The sequence below is a fragment of the Piliocolobus tephrosceles genome, chromosome 1 (genome assembly GCF_002776525.5).
Source record: "Piliocolobus tephrosceles isolate RC106 chromosome 1, ASM277652v3, whole genome shotgun sequence".
NCBI lineage: Eukaryota > Metazoa > Chordata > Mammalia > Primates > Cercopithecidae > Piliocolobus > Piliocolobus tephrosceles.
This window is the reverse complement of record NC_045434.1, coordinates 101,664,147-101,674,947: the sequence shown is the minus strand read 5'-3', so window position 1 is coordinate 101,674,947 and position 10,801 is coordinate 101,664,147. Positions and strand designations below refer to the sequence as shown.

At 39.6% G+C, this 10,801-nt stretch overlaps 2 pseudogenes; one reads left to right on the top strand and one right to left on the bottom strand.

Moving 5' to 3' along the window:
- Nucleotides 1–795: 795 nt before the first annotated feature.
- On the bottom strand, nt 796–1,380 carry LOC111549595 (annotated as a pseudogene).
- An 8,197-nt stretch (nt 1,381–9,577) lies between these two features.
- Nucleotides 9,578–10,538, top strand: LOC111549594 (annotated as a pseudogene).
- The last annotated feature ends 263 nt before the right edge of the window (nt 10,539–10,801 follow it).

Genomic DNA, 10,801 nt, shown 5'->3' with positions numbered 1-10,801 from the left:
ACTCTGAAAGGTCCCTTTTTTTTCAGTGTAATTCATAAGGTTTAAACAAAAGCATGTCGCTTAGTGGTTTGAAATCCATCCCCCAAACAGAAATAAGAATATACTTTTTATTTAAATTTTTTATTTCATTTAATTTGATGAACTATTATTTGAGTAGATAATTCCAAATTCTACAATAATACGTAGTTCATTATCCAACTTGGATTTTATCTATTAAAGTGAGCACTAGTAAAAAAGATATGATCTATAGGTAAAAACATTTCTCTTTAAACATGTAATATTATACTCTTATTAAAGAAGAACAACATTTAAGTTAATATGCCACACTCCACTGGTCTCAACTAACTTAAAAAATTTAAAAATTTAAAAAATAGCACTCAAATTGCGAAAAGAAAGTTCATTTAAAAGGTGCTTATCTATACAATGTTATTTATCTGCTGAGTACCCTTAAACAAATCATTTTTCCAGCGGTCCATTATCAACTCTGTTTGCTCATCTAGAAAATGCAGTCATGGCGGGATAGTGTCCTTGTAGAATGATATAAGCACTAAATTCGTTTTTCTCTGTAATGCACCTAGAACAATGCCAAGCATGTTTCAGTGCTTTTAAAACTGTTAGTCCTTTTCATTTCCCATAAAATATTTCCTTGGTAATCTCCCTTTCCAGGTGACATGTACAAAAGTAATACAAACAGCACTCAGTGGAAGGTCTTTGCAGATGCTTCTCACAATAAATCTGGACTAAAGTCCATGCCTAAGTTCTTACTGAGGAAGGGGACAACGCCAGCCCAGAGCTTCAGTAGAAGCAGACGGTGTGAAGAAAGCTTCTTCCTGCCTTCTCCTCCATTTGCAACAGCAGCTCCTCCAGACTGTCTTCCATGTCGTCTGACTGCTGCAGGCACTGGCAAAGCTCATAGATGAGGAAAGCTCCCAGGGTGGCATCTTCCAGGGTATCTTTGATGTCCATGTTGATCACGTGCACAGGCTGCAAGGTCTGCTGTTCTCTGGAACACAGATCTTCCACCACTGTGTCATAGACACTCTCCTCACAGGTGAAGATGACATCAAACAAATCAGTGCACTCCTGAAATCTTTCTGGACAGGGCTTGATTCTCTCATTTCTTCCCAAGATGTGTAAGATTCCATTGTGGGTGTAACATTCTCTATCTTTCCTGAGGAGGTCATTGTACATCTCCTTATATGTTGTTGCAAAATCATAAACTACAGGATGACCGGGTCTTGGTCCTGGTAGCCTCACGTGAGATTCAGTTCCGAAAGACCGGACACTCAGCCCTTTTCTCCTGAGGATGCTGTGGGCCTCCATGCTCCTGTTGATGTTGCTCACACACACCACAGCCACCCTGAGTGAGGAGGAGAGCATGATGGCGGCCACTGGGAACCAGAGAGACACAGCCGCCTCAGCTGCAGCACGTACTATGAGCCAAGGAGACGACCACCTATACCCAGGTCTTCCAAATGAGCTAATGTGGAGGCACAGGAGGCAGGTTGATATTGAGTCACCTTAATTAATGGGTGGAGACTTCATGACTTCTGGATTGATTAGGTTGTGATAATGGACTCCTAACTCATCACAAGAACCATCAAGATGATTAAATTACCTCAAGCAGTAACTCTCCACAAAGATGGCACCACCCAGTCCGGATTCATTTAAAATCTGGAGTTTGCTCTGTTGGTTCTACTAGTGAATGGGGGCTGCTATTGACAATGGTCAAGACAATTAAGCTTCCTGCGAGCATGTCATAGGACTCTCCAGGGACCTTCAGACATGAAATTGGATGATAAACATGCTGACAATTTCCAAGGCCGCACCCTATTTAATGATAAATTACAAGTATTGTTGCTTGTTTTAATTTTCACAATGTTCAAGAAGTGCAGTTGCATAAATCATAGGACCACTGTATATAGCTTTGTCCAGAAACTCACAAATTTTTTTCACCAATACAAAAAGAATCCCATTCTGAACAACATATCTGCTTATGCTATTTTAAGAGTTATTGAACACTACATTTTTCTGCATTTGATATTATTGAACTCATAATGATTCTTCAGGGAATGCAGGAATTGATGCAATCCTCTGCCTCCAAGTACAGCTGTGTTTGAGCTTTACTACACTTAAATGCAATGTTTAGAATTTTTTTAGTAGTTGCATAATTTATTAAGAAAATAAAAGAGATTTTAAAATTATGAATGGGGTTTCAAAAAATAAGGTAATCACATCACTTTTGAATTGATTAGATTATGATAATGGACTGCTACTCACAAATACAATCAAAATGATTAAATTCCTAATTCAGTAACTCTCCACACAGGTGGCCCCACCCAGTCAGGAATGATTTATAGGTGAGCTCACCCTCACCTCACCCGGCCCAATTTTACTTGTTTTTATTAGTCTTTCTTAAATGTATGTATAGCTCACATTCATTTCAGTATAAATCAGATCAGAGACATCACTTTTGTCCCTGGTGCAGGGACAAAATCTATCTTTGAAGCAACATACTGTAGTTTTCTACATCCCTCTTACAGTGATTCTTACATTGCAAATACAGCAGGTTCTCAAATAACATCTTTTTTTTTTTTTGAAACACAGTTTTGCTCTGTCAACCTGGCTGGAGTGCAGTGGTGCCGTCATGGCTCACTGCAGCCTCAAACTCCTGGGCTCAATCAGTCCTCCTACTTCAGCCTCCAGAGTAGCTGGAACTACAGGTGTGTACCACCATGTCTGGCTTTTTTTTTTTTGTAGAGGATGGGGTTTCACCATGTTACCCAGGCTGGTCTCAAATTCCTGGGCTCAAGTGACCCACCCGCTTCAGCCTCCCAAAGTGCTGGGATTACAGGCATGAGCCACTGTGCCCAGCCTCAAATAATATCATTTTATTATAATATTAATTTAAAAAATTGACTTCCAGCAGGCCAATGTCTGCGTGGGGTTTGCATATTCTCCCCATGTCTGTGTGGGTTTTCTCTGGATACTCTTGTTTCCTCCCACATCCCAGAGATGTACAAATTAGATGAACTGACATCTCTATGGTCCCAGTGTGAGGGTGTGCCCTGTGCCCCGGATGGGGTCCTGTCCAACACTGGGTCCTGCCTCACACCTAGAGCTGCCAAGATAAGTTCCAGCCACCTGCCACCCTGAACTGGAATCATCAGGTTGGAAAATGAGTGAATGAATACAAATTATTGAAAAATAAAAATTCATAAAACCTGCAGTAATCATACAAATGCAAGACAATAACGATGAGAGTACAAAATAGATCAGCCAGCCTGCAGTGTCTGTCATTATTGATTTTTTAATTGTGTAGTAGTATGAGGTGCTCCTTACAATTTTTTCTTTGCAAACATTTATTCCTTGGTTTAACTTACCACAACTGCAACCACCATCACCCACTGATTCACCAAAAATTAGGTGAATAATAATCTTACTAGGTTTTATTAGGCTTTCTTAATTGTATGTACAGCTCACATTTGTTTCTAAGTTTAATATTCTAAGTGTGCTGAATCTTTATTTGGCAATTTGGTGATGTTTTTGTGACTCTTGTTCATATCAATTAGCCTATGATAAAATTAATTTTATTATTCATCATTTCACTTGAAGTCATTGTTTTGGGTTTGGTGGCTCACGCCTGTAATCCCAGCACTTTTGGAGGCCGAGGCAAGGGGATCACCTGAGGTCCAGAGTTCGAGAACAGCCTGGCCAACATGGTGAAACCCTGTCTCTACTAAAGAAATACAAAAAAATGTGCCGGGCATGGTGGCGGGTGCCTGTAATTCCGGCTACTCCAGAGACTGAGGCAGGAGAATTGCTTGAACCCGGGAGGCGGAGGTTGCAGTGAGCAGACATCATGCCATTGCACTCCAGCCTGGGCAAGAAGAGCCAAACTCCATCTCAAAACAAACAAACAAACAAACACACAAACACACAAACAAATTAGGAAACACCTTAAAGTTTCTCAAAGTGTGTTCTTAGACTAGCAGCATTAGCATTAATTGGGAACTTGTAAAAAATGAAAATGTAGACCCCAAACCAGTGAATCACAAAGTCTAGTGGTGAACCCCAGAGGTTTGTGTTCTTTTCTTCCCATTTCCATGAATTGTTCAGGTTCACATAAGTGATAATGTTTGGAAAGTCTTCTCTCAAGTAGGTTTCTCTGTGGGGAACACAGGAGATAAACTGTCTGAATTGCTGTGTATCTCTCCTTCACCCTGACACAGGGGCCACATCGTGGCTGGGTACAGGATTGCTGGGCTGTAGTCCTTTCTCTCAGTAGTCCTTAACTGCCATGCTACTGTCTGTTCCAGCGCGAGAGATAAAAAGTCTAATTCCAGCATCATTCTTCTTCTGTAGATAAGATGCTCTTTTTAATTGGATGTTTTGTAAAATTTTTCTCTTTCTCCTTAGTGTTCAAAATTTTTACCAGCAGATGCCTCAATGTTTCTTATTTCTCTTCACTCTAGTCCAGTATTTCTCCATTTTTTCATCAATCCCCACTTATGGAGCCTTTTAAGACACTTTTTCCTAATCGCCGTCTCATGCAATTTTAATAGCACAGATATATTGTATATTTGTTTATGTACTGTATTTGTGCTTTATATATAAAGAGAGTGAGATTTTTATTCACTCCCCCAAGAATCAATATTTGCCCCATTAGGGACAGTATCACCCCCTTTTCATCTCTGTTGAGAGAGCATGGTTTAACCTGAAACAGTGAGCCTTTTATTACAGTTCAAGGAATAATCTACTATTCTTGGTTTAATTATTGTCTTCTCTCCATTAATACCTTTTACTGCTTGTGACACTGTGTTATTCTTGATTTACCCTCCAAGTCCCTTATCTTTTCCTCATGGTTTCTTATATTTTTGCTTCCTGTTTTGAAATATTTGTGAAATCAAATTTGGATCTCAAGGAAGACCATCCCGTCTCTCAATTCACTCACTAAATTATTTATTAGTTTGGCCTCAGAAAGCATGGCCCCCTTGAATTTTTTTAATGGGGTTGTTTTTTTCTTGTAAATCTGTTTAAGTTCCTTATAGACGCTGGATATTAGACCTTTGTCAGATGCATAGTTTCCAAATATTTTCTCCCATTCTGTAGGTTGTATACTTTGTTGATAGTTTCTTTTGCTGTGTGGACCCTCTTACGTTTAACTAGATCTCACTTGTGAATTTTTCCTTTTGTTGTTCCTCTGGTGTCTTCGTAATGAAATACTTGTGCTTTCCCCTGCCCAGGATGGTATGGACTAGGTTGTCTTCCAGAGTTTTGATAGTTTGGCATTTGACATTTAAATCTTGAATCTACCTTGAGTAGATTTTTGTATATGGTATAAGGAAGGGGTCAAGCAGCAATCTTCTGCACGTGGCTAGCCAGTTATCCCAGCACCATTAATTGAATTAGGGAGTGTTTTCCTCATTGCTTGTTTTTGTCAGGTTTGTCGGAGATCAGATGATCAGGTGTGTGGCCTTATTTCTGGGCTCTCTACTGTACCATCAGTCTATGTACCTGTTTTTGTACCAGTACCATGCTGTTTTGATTACTGTAGCCCTGTAGTATAGTTTGATATCAGGCAATTTAATGCCTCCAGTTTTGGTCTTTTTGCTTAGGATTGCCTTGGCTATTCAGGCTCTTCTTTGGCTCTTTACACATTTTAAAATAGTTGTTTTTTTGTTCTATAAAGAATGTCATTGGTTGGTTGATAGGAATAGTGTTGAATCTGTAAATTGCTTTAGGCAGTATGGCCATTTTAATGATCCCATCCATGAGCATGAGATATTTTTTCCATTTTTTGTGTCTTCTCTGATTTCTCTGAGCAGTTTTTGTAATTTTCATTGTAGAGATCTTTCACCTCCCTGGTTAGCTGTATTTCTAGGTATTTTATTCTTTTTGTGGCAGTTATGAATGGGACAACCTTTCTGATTTGGCTCTTGGCTTGGCTGTTGTTGATGTACAGGAATGCTAGTGATTTTTGTGTTTTAATTTTGTATCCTGAAACTTTGCGGAAGTTGTTTATCAGCTGAAGGAGCTTCTGGGCCAAGACTATGGGGGTTTTCTAGATATAGGATCACATCGTCTGCAAATAGAGATATTTTGTCTTCTTCTCTTCCTATTTTTATTTCTTCCTCTTTTTATTTCTTTCTCTTGCCTGATTTCTCTGGCCAAGACTTCCAATACTATGTTGAATAGGAGTGGTGAGAGAAGGCATCCTTGTTTTGTGCCAATTTTCAAGGGGAATGCTTCCAGCCTTTGCCCATTTGGTATAACATTCGCTGTGGTTTTGTCATAGATGGCTCTTATTATCTTGAAGTATGTTCTTTTAATACCTAGTTTATTGAGAGTTTCTAACATGAAGGGGTTTTGAATTTTATCAAAAGTCTTTTCTGCATCTGTTGAGATAATCATGTGTTTTTATCTTTAGTTCTGTTTATGTGATGAATTATATTTATTGATTTGCATATGTTGAATCAACCTTGAATCCTGGGGATGAAGCCTACTTGATTGTGGTGGATTAGCTTTTTGATGTGGATTCATTTGCCTACTTGATTGTGGTGGGTTACCTTTTTCATGCTGGATTCATTTGCAAGTATTTTGTTGAGAATTTCTGCATCGATGTTCATTAAGGATATTGGCCTGAGGTTTTCTTTTTTTTGTTGTGTTTCCACCAGGTTTTGGTATCAGGATGATGCTGGCCTCATAGAATGAGTTGGGGAGGAGTCCCTGCTCCTTAATTTTTTGTAATAATTTCTGTAGGAATGGTAACAGCTCTTCTTTATACATCCGGTAGAATTCGGCTATGAATCCATCAGGTCCTTGGCTTTTTCTTGTTGGTAGGCTATATATTACTGACTCATTTTTGGAGCTGATTATTAGTCTGTTCAGGGAATCAATTTCTTCCTGGTTCAGTCTTGGGAGGGTGTATATGTCCAGGAATTTAATCATCTACTCTAGCTTTTCTAGTTTGTGTGCATAGTGGTGTTCATAGTAGTTTCGGATGATTATTTTTATTTCTGTGGGGTCAATGGTAACATTTCATTTGTCATTTCTAGTTGTGTTTATTTGGATCTTCTCTCTTTTCTTCTTTATTAGTCTAGCTAGTGGACTGTTTATTTATTTTATCATTTTTTTTTCAAAAAACCAACTTCTGGATTCATTGATCTTTTAAATGGTTTTTCATGCCTCCATTTCCTTCAGTTTAGTGCCTCTCATTTTGGTTATTTCTTGTTTTCTGCTAGCTTTGGGGCTGATTTTTTCTTGCATATCTAATTCTTTCAGTTCTTTCAGTTGTGATGTCGGGTTGTTAATTTGAGAATCTTACAACTTTTTGATATGGGCATTCGGTACTATGAATTTCCCTTTTAACACTGCCTTACCTGTGTCACAGAGATTCTGATATGTTGTATCTTTATTTTCATTAGTTTCAAAGAACTTCTTGATTTCTGCCTTAATTTCATTATTTTCCCATAAGTCTTTCAGGAATATGTTGTTTAATTTCTATGTAATTTCATATTTACCCAAAAGTCATTCAGGAACATGTTGTTTAATTTCCATGCAATTTCATGGTTTTTTCATGGTTTTGAGCGATTTTCTTAGTCTTGACTTCTATTATATACTGTGTCATGGCCTGAGAGTGTGTTTGGTTTGATTTTTGTTCTTTTGCATTTGCAGAGGATTATTTTATGTCCAATTATGTGGTTAGTTTTAGAGTATGTGCCATATAGTGGTGAGAAAAATGTATCTTTTCTTTTTTTTTAGGTTTCAATATTTTATTCAAGTTTTTTTTTTTTTAAGTGATGTTAATTACAGCATTTCAAGGGGAGGATCTAATTCCATACAAAATGGAAGACTCTAAAATGTACCCATTAAACTGCTAAAAGACAAATTGAATGGTGAGAATACAACAGAAGTCCAATATAGATTCTGAGTGTTGTCACCATGTGATTGCAATCACACAGACAATTCCAAGCTTATAGCTGGAACTCCTGGAAGCTATTTCATATTCTGGTGCCAGGGCAAAAATTATAACACAAGAAGGAATAAGTCCTGAATTATTGGCTTCATCACATTCCTTAAATATTGGGTGGTTTTTGCAAATTGTGGCTTTCCAATCTACTTTAAACCTACAGACACATTGGCTTAAGATATATTGTCGTGTAGTCTCACCCTCTGATTCCCAGAGCCCAGTCTCTTCAGGACCATAGCACCCCACTGCTGGCCTGGCCCTCCACATTCAGTCTACTCTGATGCCTTTCCTAATGCAACTAATTGCTTTTGAGTCTCCAGCACCATCTCAAAAAAAAAAAAAAAAAAAAAAACTTTTCAGTTTCTACTTACCCATAACTTGTAAGTCCCCCTACAGTGCAAGGAGTGTGCTAAGAAAACTAGTTTTTCATTTTAACTCTTACTCTCCACAGCTCCCAACAACAGGGGATGTGAAATGACAGGGGAAGTGTTAGAGGCATCTGTTTCCTAAAACCATTATCACTCGCAGGCTTAGAGAATACTTCACAATGTTGGCCATTTACCACTTGAAGGTAAACTAACTCCATATTTTCTCTGCCACTAGATTAATTTTTGAAAAGATGAGACTGTCTCTCCAGAAACTCAAATTGCACAGAGACTGTAAAAGGAGCCAAGAGTACAAAAATAAGCAAATAAAAATGATCCTTTGTCCAGGATTTTCCTTCTTCAAGGGAAGACGCTCTGGATACCTCCATGAGCTTTGCTTTCACACAGCTCAGGGGAGGCTGCAAGGTCCTCTCCATGCAGGTGTTACCAGCAGAGGGCACACTCCCTCCCCGTCCTCCACGAGGCTCCACCGGAAACGCCAGTGCACGGTTTGGAATACTAAGTAGAAGGAAGGTTTATCACCATCACCCCCCTTTACATAACTGGGTAAACGGAGTCACAACCAGAATTGGAAGCAGCTTGCCTGGAGAACACACAATCAGGAAAAGTGTGTGGGTATCCAGAATCTCCCCAAACCCACTATTTGCTCAGTGACTCTAGGGATTTAGTTTTACTAGTCAAAGTTTTATTAGTCTTCAACAAAATGAGAAAAAGTTTTATTAGTCTTCAACAAAATGAGAAAAATACCAGCAATTGCATGTATATATTTGAGTGTGTATTGCTTATATATAACTGTGAATGTGTGTGTGATGTGAATTCTTCCACTGCCCTTTTGTGCCTAAGGACTGGGACTGTCCATATTCTCAGAGTATAGTTTCCTGATTTTTTAGTTTTAAATACTCTGTCTTTAATGGTATCAATGAAAAAATCATAACTTTGCAATATCTTTACTTGTCAAAATATAAAGTGATAACTCTAGGTTCTTCTCCAAAATTAAAGTATACACATACACACACACACACACACACACACGTCCACAAAACCCAAAAGTCTAGAAATTCTTCCTCTCTAGAGCCCAAATGTTCATTTCTTTTTATTTTTATGTTTTTCCTATGGCTGTACCATGGCCCCAATCTCAGTCAGAGCCACAGAAGAATACAACACTCGGTGGTAACCTGAGTGTGTTACAACCACCGCACTTGGGAGTGGAGAATGGGGCACATGGATCTGTGCATGTGGCTGCGGCCCCATGGGGATATTTCCTGACACTGACAGCATAGTCTTCGTGGGCAGGTACCCAACTTCTGTTGGGAACCTGTGTCCAAGCTAGTATGCCAGGCTTCATCCACACCAGCATCATAGAGGTAGCCAGGCCCAACTCCCACAATGAGATCATCCAGAATGGCCACAAATAAAAGCCTTTGGAAAACATATGGTCTGCTCCATACACATAGAGCAAAAAGCTTGCTGAGGAGGCTATACTGGCAGCTAATGGGTGAACACTGAAAAATGGTGGTATCTTGTACATTTGTGCCTTAAGACCTATGTATATCTATGAGGAAGGAAGCCCAATCCTTTCTGCCACTACAAATGAGGCCCCATTACAATGGGATCCTGTCAAGTGTCAGCAAGTTATCCACAGTCAACACAATCTATGTTGGCAACGTGGCCTGGGCCCACATTCTGGTCTTGTGGGCAGGACCCCAAGAAGGCCCCAAGCATCCGAGGTCAGTTCCACTACATCTCAGATGACACGCCTCACCAAAGCTATGATAACCTTAGTTACACCCTGAGCAAAGAGAGATGCCTCTGCCTTGATTCCAGATGGAGCCTTCCTTTAGCCCTGATAGGCTGGATTGGCTTCCTGCTGGAAATAGTGAGCTTCCTGCTCAGGCCAATTTATACCTGTCGACTCCCCTTCAATCGCTACACAGTGACATTGTCAAATAGCATGTTCACCTTCTCTTGCAAGAAGGCTCAGCGAGATCTTGCATATAAGCTGCTCTACAGCTGGGAGGAAGCCCAGCAGAAAACCATGGAGTGGGTTGGTTCCCTTGTGGACCGGCACAAGGAGACCCTGAAGTCCAAGACTCAGTGATTTAAGGATGACAGAGATGTGACTGTGGGTATTGTTAGGAGATGTCATCAAGCTCCACCCTCCTGGCTTCATACAGAAGGTGACAAGGGCACAAGCCCAGGTCTTGCCTCCTCCCTTTCACCCAATGGCCAACTTATTGTCTTCCTCATGTCATCAAAACCTGTGAAGTCACTCGCCCAACAGGAAGCTTTCTGTGCTAACCATATACCAAAGGACAGACAATGTGATTTGCCGTTACCGAATATCAGTGGCTAATTCTGAACAATTTGGGGTCTCTTTTTAACTTGAGGGTCTCTTTTGACTATCGGAGCTCCATTTCCCCTCTTAAATGAGAAAGCATTTCTT